The following is a 25,725-nucleotide window of genomic DNA, read 5'->3' as shown; positions in this document are numbered from 1 at the left end:
ACCTATCTATAAAACATAGTGTATAACACTGTCAGGGCTCCTAGGAACCTATCTATAAAACATAGTGTATGACACTGTCAGGGCTCCTAGGAACCTATCTATAAAACATAGTGTATAACACTGTCAGGGCTCCTAGGAACCTATCTATAAAACATAGTGTATAACACTGTCAGGGCTCCTAGGAACCTATCTATAAAACATAGTGTATGACACTGTCAGGGCTCCTAGAAACCTATCTATAAAGCATAGTATATAACACTGTCAAGGCTTCTAGGAACCTATCTATAAAACATAGTGTAGAATACTCTTAGTACTCCTAGGTACCTACCTCTAAAACATAATGAAGAATACTGTCAGGGCTCCTAGGAAACCATCTATAAAACATAGTGTATGACACTGTCAGGGCTCCTAGGAACCTATCTATAAAACATAGTGTATAACACTGTCATGGCTCCTAGGAACCTATCTATAATATATAGTGTATAGCTCTGTCAGGGCTCCTAGGAACCTATCTATAAAACATAGTGTATAGCACTGTCAGGGCTCCTAGGAACCTATCTATAATATATAGTGTATAGCACTGTCAGGGCTCCTAGGAACCTATCTATAAAACATCGTGTATGACACCGTCAGGGCTCCTAGGACTTTATATAGCCCATTTCTAATTCTCTAAGGCAAGCAAAACCAAAGTAATGTCATATTAACAGTAACATGTATGTTTATGGAGAAATGGATGGTAGGCAATGGATATAACAGATGCAGCAGAGATGATTCCTGTGGACCAAAAAGAGGAGACTGAGCCATCCCAGAAAATAATTACATCATCAATGTACCGAAGCCATAATATTATATGGCTTGTCCACTCCTCCATTATCTCTGAAAACACCAGGCGCTCCTCCCACCAGCCCAGGAACAGGTTTGCATATGTTGGGGCCACTGGGCTCTCCATGGCTGTTCCCCTGAGCTGGTGGAAGAAGCGCCCATTAAACACAAAGTAATTCCTTTCAAGGATAAACTTCAAGAGACGAAGAGTGAATTCGTTATGTGCTATGGAGTGGTTACTAGAGTTGAGCTAGTACTGTTCGGATCAGCCGATCCGAACAGCACGCACGCATTGAAATGAATGGAAGCACCTGGTGCTTCCGGTTTGACGGCAGCCGGCCGCTTAACCCGCCGCGTGCCGGCTGCGTGCATTGATTTCAATGCGTGCGTGCTGTTCGGATCGGCTGATCCGAAGAGTACTCGCTCAACTCTAGTGGTTACTCCTCTGGTCCAGGTAATGCTGAATAGCCCCATACCTCAACTCGTGGGGTATAGAGCTATATAGGGCTTCTACGTCTAAACTCACCACCTTTGTGCCAGGAGGTAGGACCAGATCTTCTATCTGCCTCAGGACGTCCATAGTGTCCCGGACATAGGAAGGCAACGCTAGGACAAATGGTCTCAATATTACGTCCACATATGTACTTATGTTCTGCATCACACTTCCTATGCCCGAGACTATTGGAAGCCCCTTCAGCAGGTCCACCCCCTTATGGACTTTAGGTAGCGAGTAGAACGTGGCCACCTGAGGTTTTGTGGGTAACAAAAACTGGTGTTCCGTTTTTGTAATTAAACCATTTTCCAGGGCCTGGGATAAGATCCCTGCCAGCTCTCTCACGAAAATATCTGTTGGATCTTGATCTAGAATCCTATAAAACTCCTTATGTTTGAGGATGTCCTCACACATGCCAACATAAGTAACTCTGTCCATTAGGACGATGTTACCCCCTTTGTCGGAGGATTTAATAATAAGGTCTTCATCAGATTCTAGATCTCTTAGAGCCCTCATGTGCGTAGGAGAAAGATTTTTTTTGTCCTTTTTTTGGGGCTCAGGTTTTGGATCTCCTGGATGATTATTTCCTCAATGGCATCTATATGTCCCGTATCAAATAAAGGGGGGGGATTTAGTACTTTTAGATCGAAGGTTGGTGTGTGCCAGCGGCACTTCTTCTCCCTGCCCCTCTCTATACAGATCCTCCAGAATCTCCAACCCCGGTAGGTCCACAATGCTCTCATGTATTTGGCCCATCTTAGTTTACGGCAGAAAAGATGCATGTCTTTAACCCAATTAAACTCAAACCCATTTGTTGGAACAAACGAAAGTCCTCATTGTGCTATCTCCTTGTAGGCTAGCTAGACACTGCATTGTAGCAGAGCCAGGCATTACATCGCCTTATTTAGGTGCTACAGAGCTGTTTAGTTTTCTTGCAGGCTAGCTAAACAATGTATCGCTCGATCTAATTATCTACCACAATATTAGTTTCCTGAGGATTCCCTTCAATGGGAGGAAACGAGTACAGACGAGAGGCAAGTTTAGATAAGGGTTGGTTCACACTAGTGCTTGTATTCCGTCCGCAAGTAGTCCGCATGGAGACCCACCCGGACAGAATGCAATCGCAATTGCAAGCGATGTGCTTGCAAAGCACATGGAGTCCATAGACTATAATGGGCTCCATGTGCTTGCCGCACACGAATGAATTGTTCGGGAAGTGCGCGGCAAGCACACGGAGCCCATTATAGTCTATGGGCTCCATGTGCTTAACTGCACAGCGCTTGCATTAGCATTGGTATTCCGTTGGGGGGGGGGGGGGTCTATCAATTAGTCTCTCGATAAGAGACTAATTGATACATACTATATCTAGTCCAGGCAGAGCCTTCACTTCACACGGGGCACTACTTAAGTGGAGAGATTAACATCAGTCCCTCCGTATTATGTCTCCCTGTTTGGAGCCATACCTTTTTTAGACACTGAGATGTAATCAATCTGTGTCTCACTTTGGAGTTGGCAACTCCTACAGCATTTGTACATGTTAACCATTTGTGTTTACTATATCAAACCAATGGTTTCTATGCATCCTTGAACACACTTAAAGGGAGGATTGCATAATACTTCTTCAACAGTGTGTACTTGGAGCTAACGAATGTGCTAGTTCTCTAGACTTCAGGGATATACTTCAAGAATTCTTTACATTTAGATTGATTTCTATTTACAATATAGGACTTTGTATACAGAGAATCGTAGTCAATATAGCCAGTAGTGGACTCTATCTAATTATGTTAGGTTCACTTTAAGTCTCATTCATGAGAAGAGGAGGCACATTTTTTATTATATATATTTTTGTACCCTGGGTTTTGTATTTTAATATCAATAAAGGATTGGTTTTATTTTTTGCCATTAATTTGGGATTTATAGCAACTTGCCTCTAAATACCAAAGCAACAAACTTTTCCAAAATCTGTGTCAATCTCAAGACGTTGGTTTTGACTGTATAACAGTGTGTTATATGAGTGTCCAGAGGATTGCCTATTTTAGTCAAAGAGCTTACCCACGTAGTTTAGTTTACCTTACTTCCTATGACAATTTTATGAAGCTGAACTTGGGGGTTCAGAGCTGGTTCTGACCCTGGGCCACATGATTGGGACCAGCCCATCACTTCACCCAATCTCTCCTCTCCTGTGAGGGCTGGCTGACTAATGCAAACCCAGGAAACATGTTGGGTTCCTACATTACAGTGTCATATATGCCAAGGGATGGACACTGACTCCATGAAACTACAATGGTCCTGTCCTGTTACTTGTATCTTCAGGAATGAAATACCCAACCTTCGTTTTGCGGTGAATTATCTCCAGCAGTTACCTTTGGCGTATGCTTGATGGGTCTTCTTGCAAGATTTTCTATACACAAGGATGATATATTGGTGTGTTAAATCAATTTTATTTTTGGATAAGAGACATTTCTTAATCATCACTTGGAGATCTGAATTAGTTTTCCTTTGTCTTGTATGACATGACTTTACTTTCTCTGTAACTTGTATTTTTTATACTGTTAAAAGTAGATGGAGAGAAGCAAATCAAACAAATGAGTCACAGATATTGAACTTGATACTTTATTTATAGAAGACCCCCTTGTGTAACAATAACTGTATCTAAACTTTTCCAGTAATTGTTGACTAGTCCTGGACATCAGCTTGATGGAGTTTTAGCCCATTCCTACATACAAAGAAGCAATAACTCTGTTACATTGGTGGGTTTCCTCCCATGAGCTGCTAGATTCAGGTCCTTCCATAATATTTTTATTGCATGAAGATCAGGATTGTGACTTGGCCATTTCAAGATTTAAATTGTATTGTCCTTTAACTATTCTTTGGTAGAACAACTTGTGCGTTTTGAGTTGTTCTTTTGCTGCATGATCCATTTACTCCTGAGATTCAGAACCTGCTAAAGATGTTCTGATATTTTCTTTTAGAATTTGTTGTTATAATTCAGAATTCATTTTTCCATTTAAGGGGTTGTCCCATAACAAGAATCCTATCTATACTGCTAGTTTATGTGGATTTAAGACTTTTCCTAAATACATTGCTTTATCAAAACTGCTTTGTCTGGCAGCTATCTTAATTTATTCACTTCATTCTTTACACTGCGTTTCTATGACAACGAGGGCCAGTGCTGAGCTTATCTGCTCATTTCCCAAGTAACATAACTGCCTGCTCTCAGGGAGGGAGATAGGGAGTCCGTTACCTCTGAGCCAGCTGACTCAAATCCAGCTCTGCTACATCAGCTTCATACTGTGGTAATGCATTTACAACCAATCCCTCATTACTAATTGCAAACATAGCAGATAGCAGAGCAAGTGAAACCCCACCCACCAATGTCCCGAGAAAACCAGGAAGTGAACAGAGCACAGAGCCTGCAGGTTGGTGAACAAGGGAATGGGAATACCCCTTTAATGATAACGAGTTGTCTCGGCCCAGATACAGCAAAAAAAAAAAAAAAAAAAAAGCCCAAACCATGATACTACCACCACTGGTTTCATGATGGAATGCTTTATTTTAGCCTCATCCATATTCACAACATTAACCAAAAGCCTTCTTATTGATCAACGATTCATGGGGAGGTCTTAAATTTCATCCATTGAATAAACTCTGGGGTAGATTTACCAATAAACAGTCCTAAACCACAGTGTTTGATAAATCCGGTGTATTGTTAAGACTGTCTAGTCTATCACTACACTGCTTAAAATTTCTTGGCACATGAAGTTACAACTTAGAATATGCCCCTTTCCACCATAGGCCATGGCCTTTTCCCACACTCAAAATGAGATTGGCTTCTCCTCTGTGTGAATTCTGAGATGTTTAACAAGATTTGATTTGTCTACAAAATATTTCCCACATTTTGAACATGAATATGGCTTCTCTCCTGTGTGAGTTCTTTCATGTTTAAGAAGTTGACCTTTACTTGGAAAACATTTCCCACATTCGAAACATGAAAATGGCTTCTCCCCCGTGTGAATTCTCTGATGTATAACAAGATCTGATTTTTGGCCACAATATTTTCCACATTCCGAACATACAAATGGCTTCTCCCCTGTGTGACTTTTTTCATGTCTAACAAGTTGAGCTTTACTTGAAAAACATTTCCCACATTCTGAACATGAAAATAGATTCTCCCCTGTGTGAATTCTCTCATGTGTAACAAGAGCTGATTTCTGGTTAAAGCATTTCCCACATTCTGAACATGAAAATGGTTTCTCACCTGAGTGAGTTCTGAGATGTCTAACAAGATTTGTTTTGGTTCCAAAACATTTCCAACATTCTGAACAAGAAAACGGCTTTTCCCCTGTGTGAGTTCTCTGATGTGTAACAAAATCTGATTTCCGTCTATAACATTTCCCACATTCTGAACATGAAAATGGTTTCTCCCCTGTGTGAATTCTCTCATGTATAACAAGTTGAGCTATACGTGTAAAATATTTTCCACATTCTAAACATGAATATGGCTTCTCTCCTGTGTGACTCCTCTGATGTCTAACAAAATCTGATTTTTTGTTAAAATATTTTCCACATTCCGAACATTCAAATGATTTCTCCCCTGTGTGAATTCTCTCATGTATAACAAGATCTGATTTTTGGGTAAAATATTTTCCACATTCCGAACATACAAATGACCTCTCCCCTGTGTGAACTTTCTCATGTTTATGAAGACTTGATTTCAAACTAAAACATTTCCCACATTCTGAACATGGATATGGCTTCTCTCCTGTGTGAACTCTCTTATGTTTCACAAGATCTGATCTTTGGTTAAAACATTTCCCACATTCTGAACATGGATATGGCTTCTCTCCTGTGTGATTTCTCTGATGTACAATAAGACTTGATTTAGCAGTAAAACATTTTCCACACTCTGAGCATGAAAATGTTTTCTCTCCTGTGTGATTTCTTTGATGTATATCACTACTCTGGCTTTTGTTTTGCATCTTAGTCAGTGATGGATCAGAAGATAGGACCTGTATAGAAGGATCAGATGATGGATCTTTGCTGTGAAGGGCTGAGGGTATATCTGGGATAATGACATGTTCTTCATATGTATCTTGTGTGGTACCACCATCATCTGCTTTATAATCTGAAGACATGAGATATCCCTCTGAGGTCCATGTGCAGTCATCTGCCGAGAAGAAAACTGATTTGAATTATTTTTAAAATTAAATTACATTTCTAGATAATAATTTCCATACAAATTACAAAATATACAACAAAACTGAACTAAGACAGTAGTGACAAAACAGGTGACAATCTATCAACAGACCTCAGAGGAAGGACCAACAGATGATGATGTTGGGCCTCTCAGAGTGCTATTAGGTGGTGTCCATCTCACACACTCCCTGACTACTCACACACAGATTTGGAAACATCCAACTGTGTCATCAATCTTTCTGCTTATGAACCAACCAAAGCAGAACTTGGGGTGCTCTCTAAAGGACTTGCAATTTGTCCTTCTAAAGCCCTAGTTAAAATAGAAGTGTGTAGTGACATGGATAAATACTTCAGGAGACAGAGCCTGAGGGAATATTTTCATGACACAGAGGAAACGCAACCTACTCCTGCAGATGGTCTAATCTTGGCAAAAAAGGAGACATCTGATTGGACACCTCCGACTGGACGTAATAACCATCTGGAAATTACATAGAGTTTCAGACACATGGTCAAATCCACTATCCTGGACACAGACAAAAGACGGCCGTCTAACATCAGTGCCCAGGAGAGGAGGGCCATACAAAATCCCTGAGAAATAACAGAGACATCATCATTAAACCAGCGGACAAAGGTGGCGCAATAGTCATGATGAACACATCAGACTAAGTAAAGGAAGGACATAGACAGCTGATTGATACGCACTATTACCCCAAATTGGATTCAGAACCTAGAGGAATACTCCAGAGAACTAAAAAAGATCATTTCCGGCCTATCTGATGGAGCCAAAAGCCTAAGTGGCCTCATACCAGCAAGTCCATGGACAGGGACTTTTTATTTGCTTCCAAAATTGCATAAGCCTGGAAACCAGGGAGACCGATTATTTCATGTGTGGGCACCCTCACTGAGCAAATTTCTAGATGGGTGGAGGGTATTCTTAAACCCTTAGTGAAAGATACAGCCAACTACCTTCAGGATACAACAGATCTATTGAATAATCTATCAACCATAGGTCCCCTTCCAGAGGGAACCATCCTGGCCACCATGGCTGTAGAATCCTTGTACTCCAACATCCCACACCAGGATGGTGTAAATGCCTGCCCGGTCTTCATGGAAAAGCGAGGTATGAATGCTGAAGCTGTGGTGAAGCTCACAAAATTCATCCTCACCAATAATTACTTCTCCTTGACTGTATCTATTTACAGCAGACCGGCACCGCAAAGGGAAGCAAAATGGCAGCAGAGTACGCTAATCTCTTCATGGCCAAGCTTGAGAGTGACTTCCTATCCACCTGCACCACCAGGCCTCTGGCCTACTACAGTTTCATTGACGATATCCTAATCCTTTGGACTGAGTCTGAACAACAGCTGAAAACCTTCCATGAACATTTCAATCAGTTCCATCCCACCATCAACCTGACGCTCAATCACTCCTTCACTGAAATAAACTTCCTGGACGCAGTCATCAAGATACAGAGCAACAAAGTTAAGACATCGCTGTATCGGAGGCCGATTGACCACCCAACCCACCTATGATGGGATAGTTTTCATCCCAAACACATAAAGAACTCCATTGTCTACAGCCAGGCTATCAGATACCATTGCATATGTTCAGACCCTGTAGATATGGACAAACACCTTGGAGGCCTCAAAAATACATTCTTGAGGCAGGGTTACCATCCAAGAACAGTTGAAAACCAAATAGCCAGGGCCACCAGAATCCCAAGATTGGATTTATTAAAATACAATAACAATCGGATTTATTAAAATAGGAAAACAATTGGGTGCCCCTGGTCGTCACATATAACCCACACCTGGAGATGCTGAGAGGAATCACACGAAAACTACATCCACTATTGCAAAAAGACGACCGTCTAAAATCCATATTTCCAGACTTCCCTCTCCTGTGCTATAGACAGCCACCAAACCTCAAGAATATGGTTATTAACATATCACTGTCACCTCCAACTAACACAGCAACATTTCAATGTGGACAGAAAAAGTGCAAAACCTGCCCTCACATACTGACCACCGAAAAGATAAAGATCCCCAACTCTAATCAGGACTACAAGATCCCAGGTACCTTCGCCTGCGGCACTCCTAATGTGGTGTAGTTAATAATATGTACCAAGTGTCCTGCTGGGGGCTTTTATGTAGGAGAGACAGGGCAGAAACTCAGAATGTGGATTAACTCACACTGTTACATGATTACAGAGCAGAGAATGGACCTCCCTGTGCCAAAACACTTCTGCAATCAAACTCATAATATCATCAATGACATGAAGATTTGGGTTTTAAAGGGGAATTTCAAATCTAAGAGAGACAGAAGAATATGGGAATATAAACTTATGACCATTTTTGACACTTTCCACAGGGGGTTAAATCTGTCACATGGATTTATGTCCTTCTACAAGAGCTAGACTAATCAAAGGGACCATAAGACACAGAGGGCCGTCCTATGAACTCATAATTTGATTTTCAACTTCTCTATTTATTTGTGTGTACTGCTTTCCATCACCTGTCGCACGGAACAATTTATTCCTGTGTCCTCTTGTATATAAATATGCATGCCTTCAGAAATTGTGTCATACCATGCCTGAGGAAGAGTAGTCTCGAAAGCTTGCAATCTGTCATCATTTTTGTTAGCCATTAAAAAGGTATCAACTACTAAAGACTCTCAATTTTTATATTTCATGTCCACTGGCTAATACGGTACAAAGATTTATTTTTCCTTATCATAGACAGGACATAGGGGAGGGGCAGCATGGTCACGTATGATGGCTTTGGAGCAGTTGTAAGGGTTTGTTCACATGGGGCAAGAGGGGGTGAATTTTGGTGCTGAATCCTCAAAATCTGCTCCCTCACAATAGAGGTCTATGCAGGCTGCCAGCGTTCTTTTTACCACTAGCGGTTTGTTCCTGATCGCGGAAAAAAGAAGTGAGCTGTCCTTTCTTCAGGTGGATTCTGCAGCTGATTCAGCCCCGGCGTCCGCCTTGTGGCAGCAGCCTCCAGACTAGGCTCATTCATTTGAGTGGGAAGTCGCAACTGTCAGAAGCCGTGACTGACGCGACTTCCTGCGTCAAAATCAGGACCAAAATACACCATCCCGTGCCCCGTGTGAACGGAGCCACGGCTGGATTACTTTGAGACATGAGAAAAATAGGACAAGGCCTTTATAGTTTATACTTAACCACTTCAGTACCGGGTCAATTTGTGCTCCAGGACCAGACACATTTTAGGTTTTTTTTGTATTTGCAGTTTTGAGGGCTGTAACATTTTTCTCGTATGTCTCATTCAACTAATTTTTGCGTTTTTTTTCGGGAACACATAGGGCTTTATTTTTATGTTGTTTTTATTTTCGAATGTGTTTTGATTTTTTTTTTATATCCGGGAAAACATGTCTGGTTTTCATTTTTTTTTTTTTTTTTTTAATTCAGTAACAAAGAGCTACTGAAAACTTTATAAGTTTTTCCTCTCCGTTATGATAATTTTTATTTTTTATGGTGTCGTCAGGGGCTATAACCTTTAATAATGGCGTTTTATTGGCGCATTATTTTACTTTTTTTTTTAAAATTAAATTTACTTTTTTTTTTTTTACTTTTTTATATATTTTTTTCAGATTGTGTTCCCATAAGCTCATAGGAGACCTTTGGGGACATCTGATCACTTTTTTCTTTGTTAGGGAGGCTGATTTCCCCTGCAAATAGGGCTGGTACATTTAGCCCCAGTTGCAGGAGAAATACAGCCTCCTGCATGGTAGTATAGAGCTTACAGAGCTGATCTGGGTCCTGAAGGAAAAATAGCAGCAATTCACTGCATTTCCAAGTTCATATAGCTGATAAAAACCTTGAATTTTTTTGTTTCTTGAAAAATAGCAGCAATCCACTGCATTAACAAGTTATATATATATAGAGAGCTGGAAAACAGCTTTTCTTTCTGGTGTATAGACCATCAAAAAGGGAATAGTACATCCAAAATGCGCAAAGCTAGCGCAAGGGGACAGGGACGAGGACGGGGGCGTGGAAATGCAGATGTTCAGCAAGGTTGCGCTCAACCAACAGCGTCTACTGCGCCTACAGCTCTGCGGCAGCAAGCATTACGCTTCTCCACAGTCGCTGGCTTGACCACATTGAGTAGGCTGCAGGGTACAAACCTAAGTAGGCCCAAGCACCAGGAAGAGGTGTTACAATGGTTGGCGGACAATGCTTCCAGCACATTCTCCACCAGCCAGTCAGCCTCTACCTCAACTCCTCCTCCTACCCAACAGACTGCTCCTTCTTCCTCACAACATGCCCAATCTTCCCAGCAACCTAATCCCACCTTTACCACCTCCCAGGAGCTGTTTTTGGCTCCATTCACTGTCACTCTCTCTGTCCCACCACGTCCTGAATCACCAGAGGTAACAGATGACTTCCCTGATGCATAAACACTGGAGCATCCGTTATCTCCGGTTGTTGTTGTTGACCAGCAATCGTCCCTCAGTGACGACGATGACGAGACACAGTTGCCATCAGGGCAGCCTGTTGCCGTCGTCGGTGCACAAGAGGAGGAGGAGGAGGAGCCGTTGGAGGATTTGGAAGAGGAGGTGGTGGACGATGAGGCGGGGAGAGCAGTGGAGATGTGGAGGGAAGTGCAGCACCAAAGAGGGTGGCTAGAGGCAGAGGCATGTTGAGAGGCAGGGGACAGCTGCTTCATCGAAGCCAGGCCACAGCCAGCAGGGCCCAAAATGTTCCCTCTTGTAGCCAGCCTAGAAAAACTCCCCCATCGAGGCCACGGTCTTCAGTGGTGTGGAATTTTTTTTTATGTCTGTGCTACGGAGAAATATAGTGCCGTTTGCACACTCTGCAACTCAAAACTGAGTAGGGGCTTTGAAAAGAGCAACCTCACAACCACTGCCATGCGCTGTCATTTGGAAGGCAAGCACTGGGCTCAGTGGTACAGTGCAAACGCTGTACTATCGTCGTCCGGCGTTGCCGCCACTGCCTCTCCCACTCTTGCCAGTGCTGGCGCTGCAGTCCAGACCAGCAGCCAGGAAACCTCCACATCTTCCTCCACCACTTTGGGGACTTCTCCCTCATCCTCCCCTTTTCCTGCCTCAGTTCCTTCTCCTGTCTTAGCTCCTTCTCCTGCACCATCATGCGCCTCCTCAAAACAACCCACCATCTCCCAGACTTTTGAGCGCAGGCAAAAATACAGCACTACCCACCCCCATGCACAAGCCTTAAACGCGCACTTCTCCAAACTGCTGGCCCAGGAGATGTTGCCGTTCCGGCTTGTTGAAAGTCAGGCCTTTCATGATCTGATGGCAAGTGCGGCACCTCGCTATGCTGTCACTACTTCTCCCGCTGTGCCGTCCCCGTCTTGCACCAGCACGTGTCACGCAACATCCGGCGGGCCCTAAGTTCCACAATTTGCACAAAGGTCCACTTGACCACCGATGCGTGGACAAGTGCATGCAAACAGGGACGCTACATTTCACTAACGGCACACTGGGTGAATGTAGTTGAGGCTGGGAGCGGTTCACAATCTGGGGCGGTCTACCTCATTTCCCCACCCAACATTCCTGGCAGGGGCTCTGAACCACCACCCTCCTCCACCACCACATTGACCCCAGCTACCAGCTGGAAATGCTGCAGCACTGGCGTGGGGAGACGTCAGCAGGCCGTGCTGAAGTTCATAAACTTGGGGAACAGACAGCACACTGCCTCAGAGGTGAGGGATGCCCTCCTTGATGAGATGGCAACATGGCTTTCGCCGCTGCACCTGGGCCCAGGCATGGTCGTGTGTGATAACGGCCACAACCTGGTAGCGGCTCTGGAGCTTGCCAACCTCCAACACGTTCCATGCCTGGCATATGTGTTCAATTTAGTGGTGCAATGGTTTTTGAAAACATGCCCCAATGTAGCCGAGCTACTGGTGAAAGTGCGGCGCTTGTGCGCCCACTTTCGCAAGTCCACATTAACCGCTGCTAGCCTTCGAAGCCTCCAGCAATGCCTCCATCTGCCAGAACACCGGCTGATGTGCGACGTCCCCACACACTGGAACTCGACGTACCACATGTTGAAAGGAGTGTGTGAGCAGCAGAGACCCTTGATGGAGTACCATCTCCAAAACCCAAGGGTTCCTCAGAGTCAGCTTCTGCAGTTTCTGCACCATGAGTGGCCATGGATGGCAGACTTATGTGAGATCTTGCGTGTCTTTGAGGAGTCAACCATGAGGGTCAGTTGTGATGACGCAATTGTGAGTGTCACAATCCCCCTCCTGTGTGTGATGCGAGAATCCCTCATCGCCATCAGGGATAACGCATAGGACGCATAGGAGTCGGACATAGGTGCTGAAACATCCCAGCAGGATAAGTCATGGCACATTCCTGTCCGCTTCACAGCGTACATTGAGGGAGGAGGAGGATGAAGTGGCAGATCTCATTGTCACACAGGAGGCTAGCAGGGAAGTTCATTGCGTCCCATTGCTGCAGCGCGGTTGGAGCGAAATGGAGGAGGAGGAAATGGAGAGTGAGCATTCCGGTGGGGGCAGCCAAATGACGCCAAGTAACACTCTGGCACACATGGCTGAATACATGTTGGAGTGCTTTGCAACTGACAAACGCATTGCCAAAATCCTGGAGAGCAACGACTACTGGATTTTTGCAATCCTCGACCGCCGGTATAAAAATTTTGTTTGTAATTTTATTCCGGTAGAGGGGAGGGCCAGTCGCATGAGTGATTGACACAAGCAACTAGTGCAGAATATGATGGAGATGAGTTCCTCCAACAGGCGACAAACTGTCATCCGGTCCACACCCGGCAGGGGCACACTCTCCAAGGTCTGGGACACGTTAATGGCACCCACTCGCCAAAGTACCGCCACTGAGGGGCCTAGTGTCACCAGGAGGGATAAGTATAGGCGCATGTTGCGGGAGTACCTGTCCGACACCAGCCCTGTCCTCTCCGATCTCTTTGCAGCCTATACTTATTGGGTCTCCAAGTTGGATTTGTGGCTGGAACTTGCGCTATACGCATTGGAGGTCCTTTCCTGCCCTGCCGCCAGCATGCTTTCCGAAAGGGTCTTCAGCGCTGCCTGTGGCATAATTACGGATAAGCGCAGCCGGCTGTCACTCTAGAGCTCACTCCAAGGGCCAAAAACACCGCTTTCTAAAGGCTCTACTCATGCCAAGGGCCAAAAACACTGTTATTTAAAGGCTCCACTCACTCCAAGGGCCAAAAACTCTGCTTTTTAAAGGCTCAACTCACACAAAGGGCCAACAAATCTCTGCTGGTGCAATGCTGAACTAAGTTAAAGGGCCTAAAACTCTGCAGGTAGAAGGCTGAAGTCACCTGAAGGGCCTCAATCTCTGCTGGTAGCTCAGCTTAAGGGCCTGTAACTTAATTTGGAAGGGCACATGTTAAGGGCTAGACAAGTGAATTTTGGAAGGTCTTACCACATCACACATACACATCCACAATGACAGTTCAGGGTGGGGAATGAAGGATTTCCCATTGCCTATTCCATCTGTGGTTGTCATGGGGAACGTGATTTAAAGGGGTGGTTGTTACTGTTTGTTGAGCTTAAATTGGGGTTTGTGTCCATCCATTTGGGGAGTAAAGAAAGTTTCCAGGTATTTTCCCACTTTGATAGAGGTTTTTTTGAATGTGGAAAGTGTGTAGTTAGGCTGTGATGTTGGGGTAATAGAGGGTCTTTGGTGTGTTAGATGCCCCCAGGCATGCTTCCCCTGCTGTCCCAGTTGCATTTTAGAGGTGTTGGCATCATTTGCTGAGGTGTGATAGTAGACATGGTGACCCTCCTGAGTCAAATGGTAGGATCTCCTGAAACTAAGCATTCTCTCCCATAGACTATAATGGGGTTTGATATTCGTTTGAATAGTCGAATATTGAGATGCTATTTGGAACGAATATCGAATATTTTACTGTTCGCTCATCTCTAGTAATAAACCTTCCCTCCCTTCTCTCTGGGAGATCCGGCTGAAGTTACAGCTGGCTCCCAGTTTCAGCAGCTGCACGATCTCGTACCGACACGTCCTGTCAGAACAAGGCAACCATTTTTCGGACACAGTCTATGGGCGGTCTGGAGGTGGTTAAGCTACATGAAAAACAGCACCAAAATGGCATACTCTGGTATTGTAAATAACCTATTGTGACTGCCAATACTAACATGGGGTCACTGGGGATCTGAAAAAAGGCCATGCAAAAGCATTTGTAGCAGAATGACCAGTGGGAGGCACAGCAAGCTGTCACTGACCACTAGGAACTAGGTATGAGTCTAATAGGATTAGGGCTATACCCATAGGGGGTACAGAGGTACCAGGCCACAGACCCTAATGGGGGCCCTAAGGTCCCTCTGCCACATAAAATATACCCTATTCTAAATGGTATAAGATAGGTATGGGACACACGGTAGCTTAGTGGTTAGTAATGTTACTTTGGAGTGCTGGAATCCTATATGGGACACTGACTGATAATGTCTGTAAAGAACTGGTGCTATACAGGTAAGAGAAATAAAATAAATAAAAATAGGTTGGTGCCCCATTACAGAATTAGTATTACTGCCCAGGAAGTTCAAGTTACACCTCTGAATGGGAGCGAATGGTTAATAAATAGAGATGAGCGAACAGTGTTCTATCGAACTCATGTTCGATCGGATATTAGGCTGTTCGGCATGTTCGAATCGAATCGAACACCGCGTGGTAAAGTGCGCCATTACTCGATTCCCCTCCCACCTTCCCTGGCGCCTTTTTTGCTCCAATAACAGCGCAGGGTAGGTGGGACAGGAACTACGACACCGGTGACGTTGAAAAAAGTAGGCAAAACCCATTGGCTGCCGAAAACATGTGACCTCTAATTTAAAAGAACAGCGCCGCCCAGCTTCGCGTCATTCTGAGCTTGCAATTCACCGAGGACGGAGGTTTCCGTCCAGCTAGCTAGGGCTTAGATTCTGGGTAGGCAGGGACAGGCTAGGATAGGAAGGAGAAGACAACCAACAGCTCTTATAAGAGCTAAATTCCAGGGAGAAGCTTGTCAGTGTAACGTGGCACTGACGGGCTCAATCGCCGCAACCCAGCTTTCCCAGGATCCTGAATGGAATACACTGTCAGTGTATTCCCGTATACCCGATATATACCCCCGATACCCGTTCCAACGGTGTGCCCCCCCACCTTCACCCCAGAAATACCCTGCAAGTCCCCTAGCAATAGAATTGGGGCTATATACACCCACTAATTTTGCTACTGCCATATAGTGCCAGTTTCTGACTGGTAATTCAAAGAATATATTGTGGTTACGTGCACCCACAATTTTTACTACTGGTATACAGTGCCATTGTCTGACTGGGAATTCAAAGAATATATTGGGAATACAAATACCCTCATTTCTTGCTACTGCCATATAGTGCCATTGTCTGACTGGGAATTCAAAGAATATATTGTGGTTACGTGCACCCACAATTTTTACTACTGGAATACAGTGCCATTGTCTGACTGGGAATTCAAAGAATATATTGGGAATACAAATACCCTCATTTCTTGCTACTGCCATATAGTGCCAGTTTCTGACTGGTAATTCAAAGAATATATTGGGGTTACGTGCACCCACAATTTTTACTACTGGTATACAGTGCCATTGTCTGACTGGGAATTCAAAGAATATATTGGGAATACAAATACCCTCATTTCTTGCTACTGCCATATAGTGCCAGTTTCTGACTGGTAATTCAAAGAATATATTGGGGTTACGTGCACCCACAATTTTTACTACTGGTATACAGTGCCATTGTCTGACTGGGAATTCAAAGAATATATTGGGAATACAAATACCCTCATTTCTTGCTACTGCCATATAGTGCCAGTTTCTGACTGGTAATTCAAAGAATATATTGTGGTTACGTGCACCCACAATTTTTACTACTGGTATACAGTGCCATTGTCTGACTGGGAATTCAAAGAATATATTGGGAATACAAATACCCTCATTTCTTGCTACTGGTATATAGTGCCATTGTCTGACTGGGAATTCAAAGAATATATTGGGGTTACGTGCACCCACAATTTTTACTACTGGTATACAGTGCCATTGTCTGACTGGGAATTCAAAGAATATATTGGGAATACAAATACCCTCATTTCTTGCTACTGGTATATAGTGCCATTGTCTGACTGGGAATTCAAAGAATATATTGGGGTTACGTGCACCCACAATTTTTACTACTGGTATACAGTGCCATTGTCTGACTGGGAATTCAAAGAATATATTGGGGTTATAAATACCCTCATTTCTTGCTACTGCCATATAGTGCCAGTTTCTGACTGGTAATTCAAAGAATATATTGTGGTTACGTGCACCCACAATTTTTACTACTGGTATACAGTGCCAATTTCTAACTAGGAATTCAAAATGCGCAAGGCTCCCGGAAAGGGACGTGGACGAGGCCGTGGGCGAGGTCGGGGGAATGGTTCTGGGGAGCAAGGTAGCAGTGAAGCCACAGGGCGTCCCGTGCCTACTCCTGTGGGGCAGCAAGCATTGCGCCACTCCACAGTGCCAGGGTTGCTTGCCACATTAACTAAACTGCAGGGTACAAACCTTAGTAGGCCCGAGAACCAGGAACAGGTCTTGCAATGGCTGTCAGAGAACGCTTACAGCACATTGTCCAGCAGCCAGTCAGACTCTGCCTCCTCTCCTCCTATTACCCAACAGTCTTGTCTTCCTTCCTCCCAAAATTCCGAAGCTTTACAGAACAATAACCCAAACTGTCCCTGCTCCCCAGAGCTGTTCTCCGCTCCTTTCATTGTCCCTCAACCTGCCTCTCCACGTCACGATTCCACGAACCTAACAGAGGAGCATCTGTGTCCAGATGCTCAAACACTAGAGTCTCCTCCATCTCCGTTCGATTTGGTGGTGGATGACCAGCAACCCACCCTCATCGACGATGATGTGACGCAGTTGCCGTCAGGGCATCCAGTTGACCGGCGCATTGTGCGGGAGGAGGAGATGAGACAGGAGTTGGAAGAGGAAGTGGTGGATGATGAGGACACTGACCCGACCTGGACAGGGGGATGTCAAGCGGGGAAAGTAGTGTGGATGTTGAGGCAGGTGCAGCACCAAAAAGGGTAGCTAGAGGCAGAGGCAGAGGTCAGCAGCTTAGGCGAAGCCAGGCCACACCCGGAATCTCCCAAGATGTTCCAGTTCGTACCCAGCCCCGAAAAACTCCCACCTCGAGGGCACGTTTCTCGAAGGTGTGGAGTTTTTTCAAGGAATGCGCCGAGGACAGATATAGTGTTGTCTGCACAATTTGCCTCTCGAAATTGATTAGGGGCTCTGAGAAGAGCAACCTGTCCACCACTTCAATGCGCCGTCATTTGGAATCCAAGCACTGGAATCAGTGGCAGGCAGCAACGGCAGGACAAAGGCCGCCTGCCGTTCACGCCACTGCCACTGCCTCTGCCACTGCCACTGCTGACTGTGCTGGCGATGCACTCCAGAGGACGAGCCAGGACACCACTTCATCTGCCTCCGCCACTTTGTTGACTTCTACCTCATCCTCCCCTGGTCCTGTCTTATCTCCTTCTCCTGCACCATCAAAGGCACCATCAGGCGTTTCTTTACAACAACCCACCATCTCTCAGACATTGGAGCGGCGGCAGAAATACACTGCTAACCACCCACACGCGCAAGCCTTGAACGCCAACATCGCTAAACTGCTGGCCCAGGAGATGTTGGCGTTCCGGCTTGTTGAAACTCCCGCCTTCCTGGACCTGATGGCAACTGCGGCACCTCGCTATGCCGTCCCTAGCCGTCACTACTTCTCCCGGTGTGCCGTCCCCGCCTTGCACCAGCACGTGTCACTCAACATCAGGCGGGCCCTTAGTTCCGCGCTTTGCACAAAGGTCCACTTGACCACCGACGCGTGGACAAGTGCATGCGGACAGGGATGCTACATTTCACTGACGGCACACTGGGTGAATGTAGTTGAGGCTGGGACTGCTTCCCAAACTGGCCCGGTGTACCTCGTCTCCCCGCCTAACATTCCTGGCAGGGACACGAGAAGAACACCCCCCTCCTCCTCCTCCTCTACCGCCTCCTCCTCCGCCACCGCCTCCTCCTCCGCCACCGCCTCCTCCTCCGCTGTTAGATTGACCCCAGCTACGAGTTGGAAACGTTGCAGCACTGGCGTTGGTAGACGTCAGCAGGCTGTGCTGAAGCTGATCAGCTTGGGGGACAGACAGCACACTGCCTCCGAGGTGAGGGATGCCTTCCTCGATGAGACGGCAATATGGTTTGAGCCGCTGCACCTGGGCCCAGGCATGGTCGTTTGTGATAACGGCCGGAACCTGGTAGCAGCTCTGGAGCTTGCCGGACTCCAACATGTTCCATGCCTGGCCCACGTCTTCAACCTAGTGGTGCAACGTTTCCTAAAGAGCTACCCCAATGTTCCAGAGCTACTGGTGAAAGTGCGGCGCATGTGCGCCCACTTTCGCAAGTCGACAGTAGCCGCTGCTAGCTTAAAATCTCTCCAGCAACGCCTGCATGTGCCACAACACCGGCTTTTGTGCGACGTCCCCACACGCTGGAACTCAACGTTTCAGATGTTGAATAGAGTGGTTGAGCAGCAGAGACCTTTGATGGAATACCAGCTACAAAACCCTAGGGTGCCACAAAGTCAGCTGCCTCAGTTTCACATCCATGAGTGGCCATGGATGAGAGACCTTTGTGACATCCTACGGGTCTTTGAGGAGTCCACAAGGAGGGTGAGCTCTGAGGATGCGATGGTGAGCCTTACAATCCCGCTCTTGTGTGTTCTGAGAGAATCCCTGATTGACATCAGGGATAACTCAGATCACACAGAGGAGTTAGGGATAGCATCCGATCCGTCACAGCTGGAGAGTAGGTCCACACATCTGTCCGCTTCACTGCGTTTAATGGAGGAGGAGGAGGAGGAGGAGGAGGAGGAGGAAGAAGAGTTGTCCGATGATGTGATGGTGATACAGGAGGCTTCCGGGCAACTTCGAATCGTCCCATTGTTGCAGCGCGGATGGGTAGACATGGAGGATGAGGAGGAAATGGAGATTGAACTTTCCGGTGGGGCCAGAGGAGTCATGCCAACTAACACTGTGGCAGACATGGCTGAGTTCATGTTGGGGTGCTTTACAACCGACAAGCGTATTGTCAAAATCATGGAGGACAACCAGTACTGGATCTTTGCTATCCTTGACCCCCGGTATAAAAACAACATCTCGTCTTTTATTCCGGTAGAGGGGAGGGCCAATCGCATCAATGCTTGCCACAGGCAATTGGTGCAGAATATGATGGAGATGTTTCCAGCATGTGACGTTGGCGGCAGGGAGGGCAGTTCCTCCAGTAGGCAACCAAGTTCTCACCGGTCCACACAAACGAGGGGCACACTGTCTAAGGTCTGGGACACCTTGATGGCACCCCCTCGCCAAAGTGCCGCCACGGAGGGTCCTAGTGTCACCAGGCGTGAGAAGTATAGGCGCATGTTGCGGGAATACCTTTCCGACCACAGCCCTGTCCTCTCCGACCCCTCTGCGCCCTACACGTATTGGGTGTCGAAGTTGGACCTGTGGCTTGAACTTGCCCTATATGCCTTGGAGGTGCTGTCCTGTCCTGCCGCCAGCGTCCTATCTGAGAGGGTGTTCAGTGCAGCCGGTGGCATCATCACTGACAAGCGCACCCGTCTGTCAGCTGAGAGTGCCGACCGGCTCACTTTGATAAAAATGAACCACCACTGGGTAGAGCCGTCATTTTTGTGCCCACCTGTGTAAAGCACCCCAACATGAAACTCCATGTCTGTACTCAACCTCTCCAATTCCTCCGCATCCTCATACTCATCCACCATAAGCGTTGCACAATTCTGCTAATACTAGGCTCCCTCCACCCTGATTTCCCCCAACTCTGCTGGTTAGAGGCTCCCTCCACCCTGATTTCCACCAACTCTGCTGGTTAGAGGCTCCCTCCACCATGAATTTGCCCAAACTGGGCTGTTTAGAGGCTCCCTCCACCATGAATTGGTCCAAACTGGGGTTTTTAGAGGCTCCCTCCACCATGAATTGGTCCAAACTGGGGTTCTTAGAGGCTCCCTCCACCATGAATGTGCCCAAACTGGGCTGTTTAGAGGCTCCCTCCACCATGAATTTGCCCAAACTGGGCTGGTTAGAGGCTCCCTCCACCATGAATTGGTCCAAACTGGGGTTTTTAGAGGCTCCCTCCACCATGAATTGGTCCAAACTGGGCTGTTTAGCGGCTCCCTCCACCATTAATTGGTCCAAACTGGGCTGGTTAGAGGCTCCCTCCACCATGAATGTGCCCAAACTGGGCTGTTTAGAGGCTCCCTCCACCATGAATTTGCCCAAACTGGGCTGGTTAGAGGCTCCCTCCACCATGAATTGGTCCAAACTGGGGTTTTTAGAGGCTCCCTCCACCATGAATTGGTCCAAACTTGGCTGTTTAGAGGCTCCCTCCACCATTAATTGGTCCAAACTGGGCTGGTTAGAGGCTCCCTCCACCATGAATTGGTCCAAACTGGGTTTTTTAGAGGCTCCCTCCACCATGAATTGGTCCTAACTGGGGTTTTTAGAGGCTCCCTCCACCATGAATTGGTCCAAACTGGGCTGTTTAGCGGCTCCCTCCACCATTAATTGGTCCAAACTGGGCTGGTTAGAGGCTCCCTCCACCATGAATGTGCCCAAACTGGGCTGTTTAGAGGCTCCCTCCACCATGAATTTGCCCAAACTGGGCTGGTTAGAGGCTCCCTCCACCATTAATTGGTCCAAACTGGGCTGGTTAGAGGCTCCCTCCACCATGAATTTGCCCAAACTGGGCTGTTTAGAGGCTCCCTCCACCATGAATTTGCCCAAACTGGGCTGTTTAGAGGCTCCCTCCACCATGAATTTGCCCAAACTGGGCTGTTTAGAGGCTCCCTCCACCATGAATTTGCCCAAACTGGGCTGGTTAGAGGCTCCCTCCACCATGAATTGGTCCAAACTGGGGTTTTTAGAGGCTCCCTCCACCATGAATTGGTCCAAACTTGGCTGTTTAGAGGCTCCCTCCACCATTAATTGGTCCAAACTGGGCTGGTTAGAGGCTCCCTCCACCATGAATTGGTCCAAACTGGGTTTTTTAGAGGCTCCCTCCACCATGAATTGGTCCAAACTGGGGTTTTTAGAGGCTCCCTCCACCATGAATTGGTCCAAACTGGGCTGTTTAGCGGCTCCCTCTACCATGAATTGGTCCAAACTGGGTTTTTTAGAAGCTCCCTCCACCATGAATTGGTCCAAACTGGGGTTTTTAGAAGCTCCCTCCACCATGAATTGGTCCAAACTGGGCTGGTTAGAGGCTCCCTCCACCATTAATTGGTCCAAACTGGGCTGGTTAGAGGCTCCCTCCACCATTAATTGGTCCAAACTGGGCTGGTTAGAGGCTCCCTCCACCATGAATTGGTCCAAACTGGGCTGTTTAGCGGCTCCCTCCACCATTAATTGGTCCAAACTGGGCTGGTTAGAGGCTCCCTCCACCATGAATGTGCCCAAACTGGGCTGTTTAGAGGCTCCCTCCACCATGAATTTGCCCAAACTGGGCTGGTTAGAGGCTCCCTCCACCATTAATTGGTCCAAACTGGGCTGGTTAGAGGCTCCCTCCACCATGAATTTGCCCAAACTGGGCTGTTTAGAGGCTCCCTCCACCATGAATTTGCCCAAACTGGGCTGTTTAGAGGCTCCCTCCACCATGAATTTGCCCAAACTGGGCTGTTTAGAGGCTCCCTCCACCATGAATTTGCCCAAACTGGGCTGGTTAGAGGCTCCCTCCACCATGAATTGGTCCAAACTGGGGTTTTTAGAGGCTCCCTCCACCATGAATTGGTCCAAACTGGGCTGTTTAGAGGCTCCCTCCACCATTAATTGGTCCAAACTGGGCTGGTTAGAGGCTCCCTCCACCATGAATTGGTCCAAACTGGGTTTTTTAGAGGCTCCCTCCACCATGAATTGGTCCAAACTGGGGTTTTTAGAGGCTCCCTCCACCATGAATTGGTCCAAACTGGGCTGTTTAGCGGCTCCCTCCACCATTAATTGGTCCAAACTGGGCTGGTTAGAGGCTCCCTCCACCATGAATGTGCCCAAACTGGGCTGTTTAGAGGCTCCCTCCACCATGAATTTGCCCAAACTGGGCTGGTTAGAGGCTCCCTCCACCATGAATTGGTCCAAACTGGGGTTTTTAGAGGCTCCCTCCACCATGAATTGGTCCAAACTGGGCTGTTTAGCGGCTCCCTCCACCATGAATTGGTCCAAACTGGGCTGGTTAGAGGCTCCCTCCACCATGAATGTGCCCAAACTGGGCTGTTTAGAGGCTCCCTCCACCATGAATTTGCCCAAACTGGGCTGGTTAGAGGCTCCCTCCACCATGAATTGGTCCAAACTGGGGTTTTTAGAGGCTCCCTCCACCATGAATTGGTCCAAACTTGGCTGTTTAGAGGCTCCCTCCACCATTAATTGGTCCAAACTGGGCTGGTTAGAGGCTCCCTCCACCATGAATTGGTCCAAACTGGGTTTTTTAGAGGCTCCCTCCACCATGAATTTGCCCACACTGGGCTGGTTAGAGGCTCCCTCCACCATGAATTGGTCCAAACTGGGGTTTTTAGAGGCTCCCTCCACCATGAATTTGCCCAAACTGGGGTGTTTAGAGGCTCCCTCCACCATGAATTTGCCCAAACTCTGCTGGTTAGAGGCTCAATCCACCCTGATTTTCAAAACAAATGTTGGTGCCAACCTCAACTTACTACAAGGGCCAAATTCACTGCTGGTGACAAGCTCTCCTCACTGCAAGTGCCAAATACACATGTTTCAAGGTGTTTTCCTACTGTCAGAGAGGTGGTATTGAGTGTGTAAAGTGTGTAGTTGTTAGGCTGTGATGTTGGGGTAATAGAGGGTCTTTGGTGTGTTAGATGCCCCCAGACATGCTTCCCCTGCTGTCCCAGTGTCATTCCAGAGGTGTTGGCATCATTTCCTGGGGTGTCATAGTGGACTTGGTGACCCTCCAGACACGGATTTGGGTTTCCCCCTTAACGAGTATCTGTTCCCCATAGACTATAATGGGGTTCGAAACCCGTTCGAACACACGAACATTGAGCGGCTGTTCGAATCGAATTTCGAACCTCGAACATTTTAGTGTTCGCTCATCTCTATTAATAAATTCTAAAATTAGACAAAAATACATTTTACTTATTAGTACTGAGAGCAGATGATGAAAATAGGTCTTATTCACACAGTAATATCTCATGTCCATATTCCTGCTGTATTTTTATGTCTATGTTATAAATGGATGTGTCTTACCAGTTAGACTGATGTCACAAGGAAAAATTCAACACAGAATTGTTATAGTTGGTGAAGTAATAGAGTCTGTGACTGTTCTCTGTTTAGTGGTGACTACTCACATGGGCGGTCACCTGTAGGAATGTCCTCCTCATCACCCCTCACATATGTCTCCGGAGCATTAATAATGTTCAGATCTTCACCCGGATACAAAAGCTGTGAAACAAATATTGTAAAAGTCACCAGACGGACGGAGAAGTCACGTGGGATGTTTTATAGGAGAAGAAAAGATCATTCATTATCATGTCCACCAAAAGTGACAGCAGGAGTTATCTGACCAAATAGCTGCAGGTCTCCTGGATAAATCCACCATGTTGTCATCTACCTGATCATCCTGGAGGACATTTTCTTCCTTACAATCCTGTGGTAGAAGAGGACTGGGACATCTCTCCATTGCTCCACTGTTCAACCAGCAGCCTCCATAGCCAGAGAACTGTGAGAAGATCCAGAGAACATGTCATGTCTATGGTCAGCTTTATCCTGCCATCTCCACCTTTCTCATTACACAAGTAGAAAACATCTAATACTGTGGGATAAAACCAGACTGACCACGAGACCCTCACAGTCCTTCTACAGGGCAGAGGAAGATTTCATGTCACCTTATCTCCATCTACCTGATCATCCTGGAGGACATTTTCTTCCTTACAGTCCTGTGGTAGAAGAGGACTGGGACATCTCTCCGGTGATGTTCTCTTACTGGATGGAACTGGAGGAAACACATACAGGGACTGAATTCATTCTTTCCATACAGATAATGAGAGGCCGTGTGTATTTAGTCATGTCTATTACCTGCTGATGTGAGGGGCTGCTGATCCTCCATCATCACCTCCTTGTACACATCTTTGTGTCCTTCTAAATACTCCCACTCCTCCATGGAGAAATAGACAGTGACATCCTGACACCTTATAGGAACCTGACAACACAATGATACAGTCATCACCAGATCCCTTCATAGCGCTCCTGTATAATGTCCCAGCATTCCCAGCAGTGTCACCTCTCCAGTCAGCAGCTCAATCATCTTGTTGGTGAGTTCTAGGATCTTCTGTCCATTGATCTCCTCATGTATCAGGGAGTGAGGTGGAGGCCCCGGGATTGGGCTCAGGGTTCTCCCCCATCCTTCAGTGACAGGAGCCTGACAGCGCCCACTAGAGGTCTTCTTCACTACTGTGTAATCCTGTTTATGGAGAGACACATTAATAAATATCACTCCATCCATTCCCAGAGTCCCTCACCTCTCCAGTCATATCATCTGTTATTACTATAGATAAGAATGATGTCATGTGACATCATCAGAATCTCTCACCTCTCCAGTAAGCTGGTGCAGGATCTCCAGGGTGAGGGTTAGTATACTTTCGGCCATCTTCCCTCTGTCTCTATCCATCCTTTATAGGCTAATTAGAATAATGATCTTATATAGATGATGTCCACAAGATCTTATACGTTTGGAACCTGAATGGAAAGCAGAGGAAAATCACAGAAGCTGCCACTATGTAGATACAAAGGTATACTGACACATAAAGCAAGAAGTCTACAATGCTAAATTTACATAAATAGATAAATAAGTCTGAATGTAACACAACATTATCCCCTACAAGCGGTGCAGACCAGTCACCACCATAGTCCCCTCCTCTACTAACCCAAGGAGATGTAAAGTGAATGACAATACCACTAACTTCATACAGGCTCAATATCTTGACAAACAGACAAAATCCACGATCAATAACGGCTCATCCACCTCACCAGGTAAGGTATTATGGGCCCATACACACGGCCATAGTCTTTGTGTCTGTGTGACCCGGCCCATCCATAGTATAGGTCAGTGACGGATG

General features: G+C 46.4%; 1 pseudogene; it reads right to left on the bottom strand.

Annotated features, from left to right (window-relative positions):
* The window catches only part of LOC142210381 (uncharacterized), a 66,226-nt pseudogene that overhangs the window by 18,792 nt on the left and 21,709 nt on the right, over nucleotides 1-25,725 (bottom strand).

Source organism: Leptodactylus fuscus, chromosome 6, assembly GCF_031893055.1.
Source record: "Leptodactylus fuscus isolate aLepFus1 chromosome 6, aLepFus1.hap2, whole genome shotgun sequence".
Lineage (NCBI taxonomy): Eukaryota > Metazoa > Chordata > Amphibia > Anura > Leptodactylidae > Leptodactylus > Leptodactylus fuscus.
The sequence above is the reverse complement of the archived record's forward strand: the minus strand, read 5'-3'. Positions and strand labels throughout refer to the sequence as shown.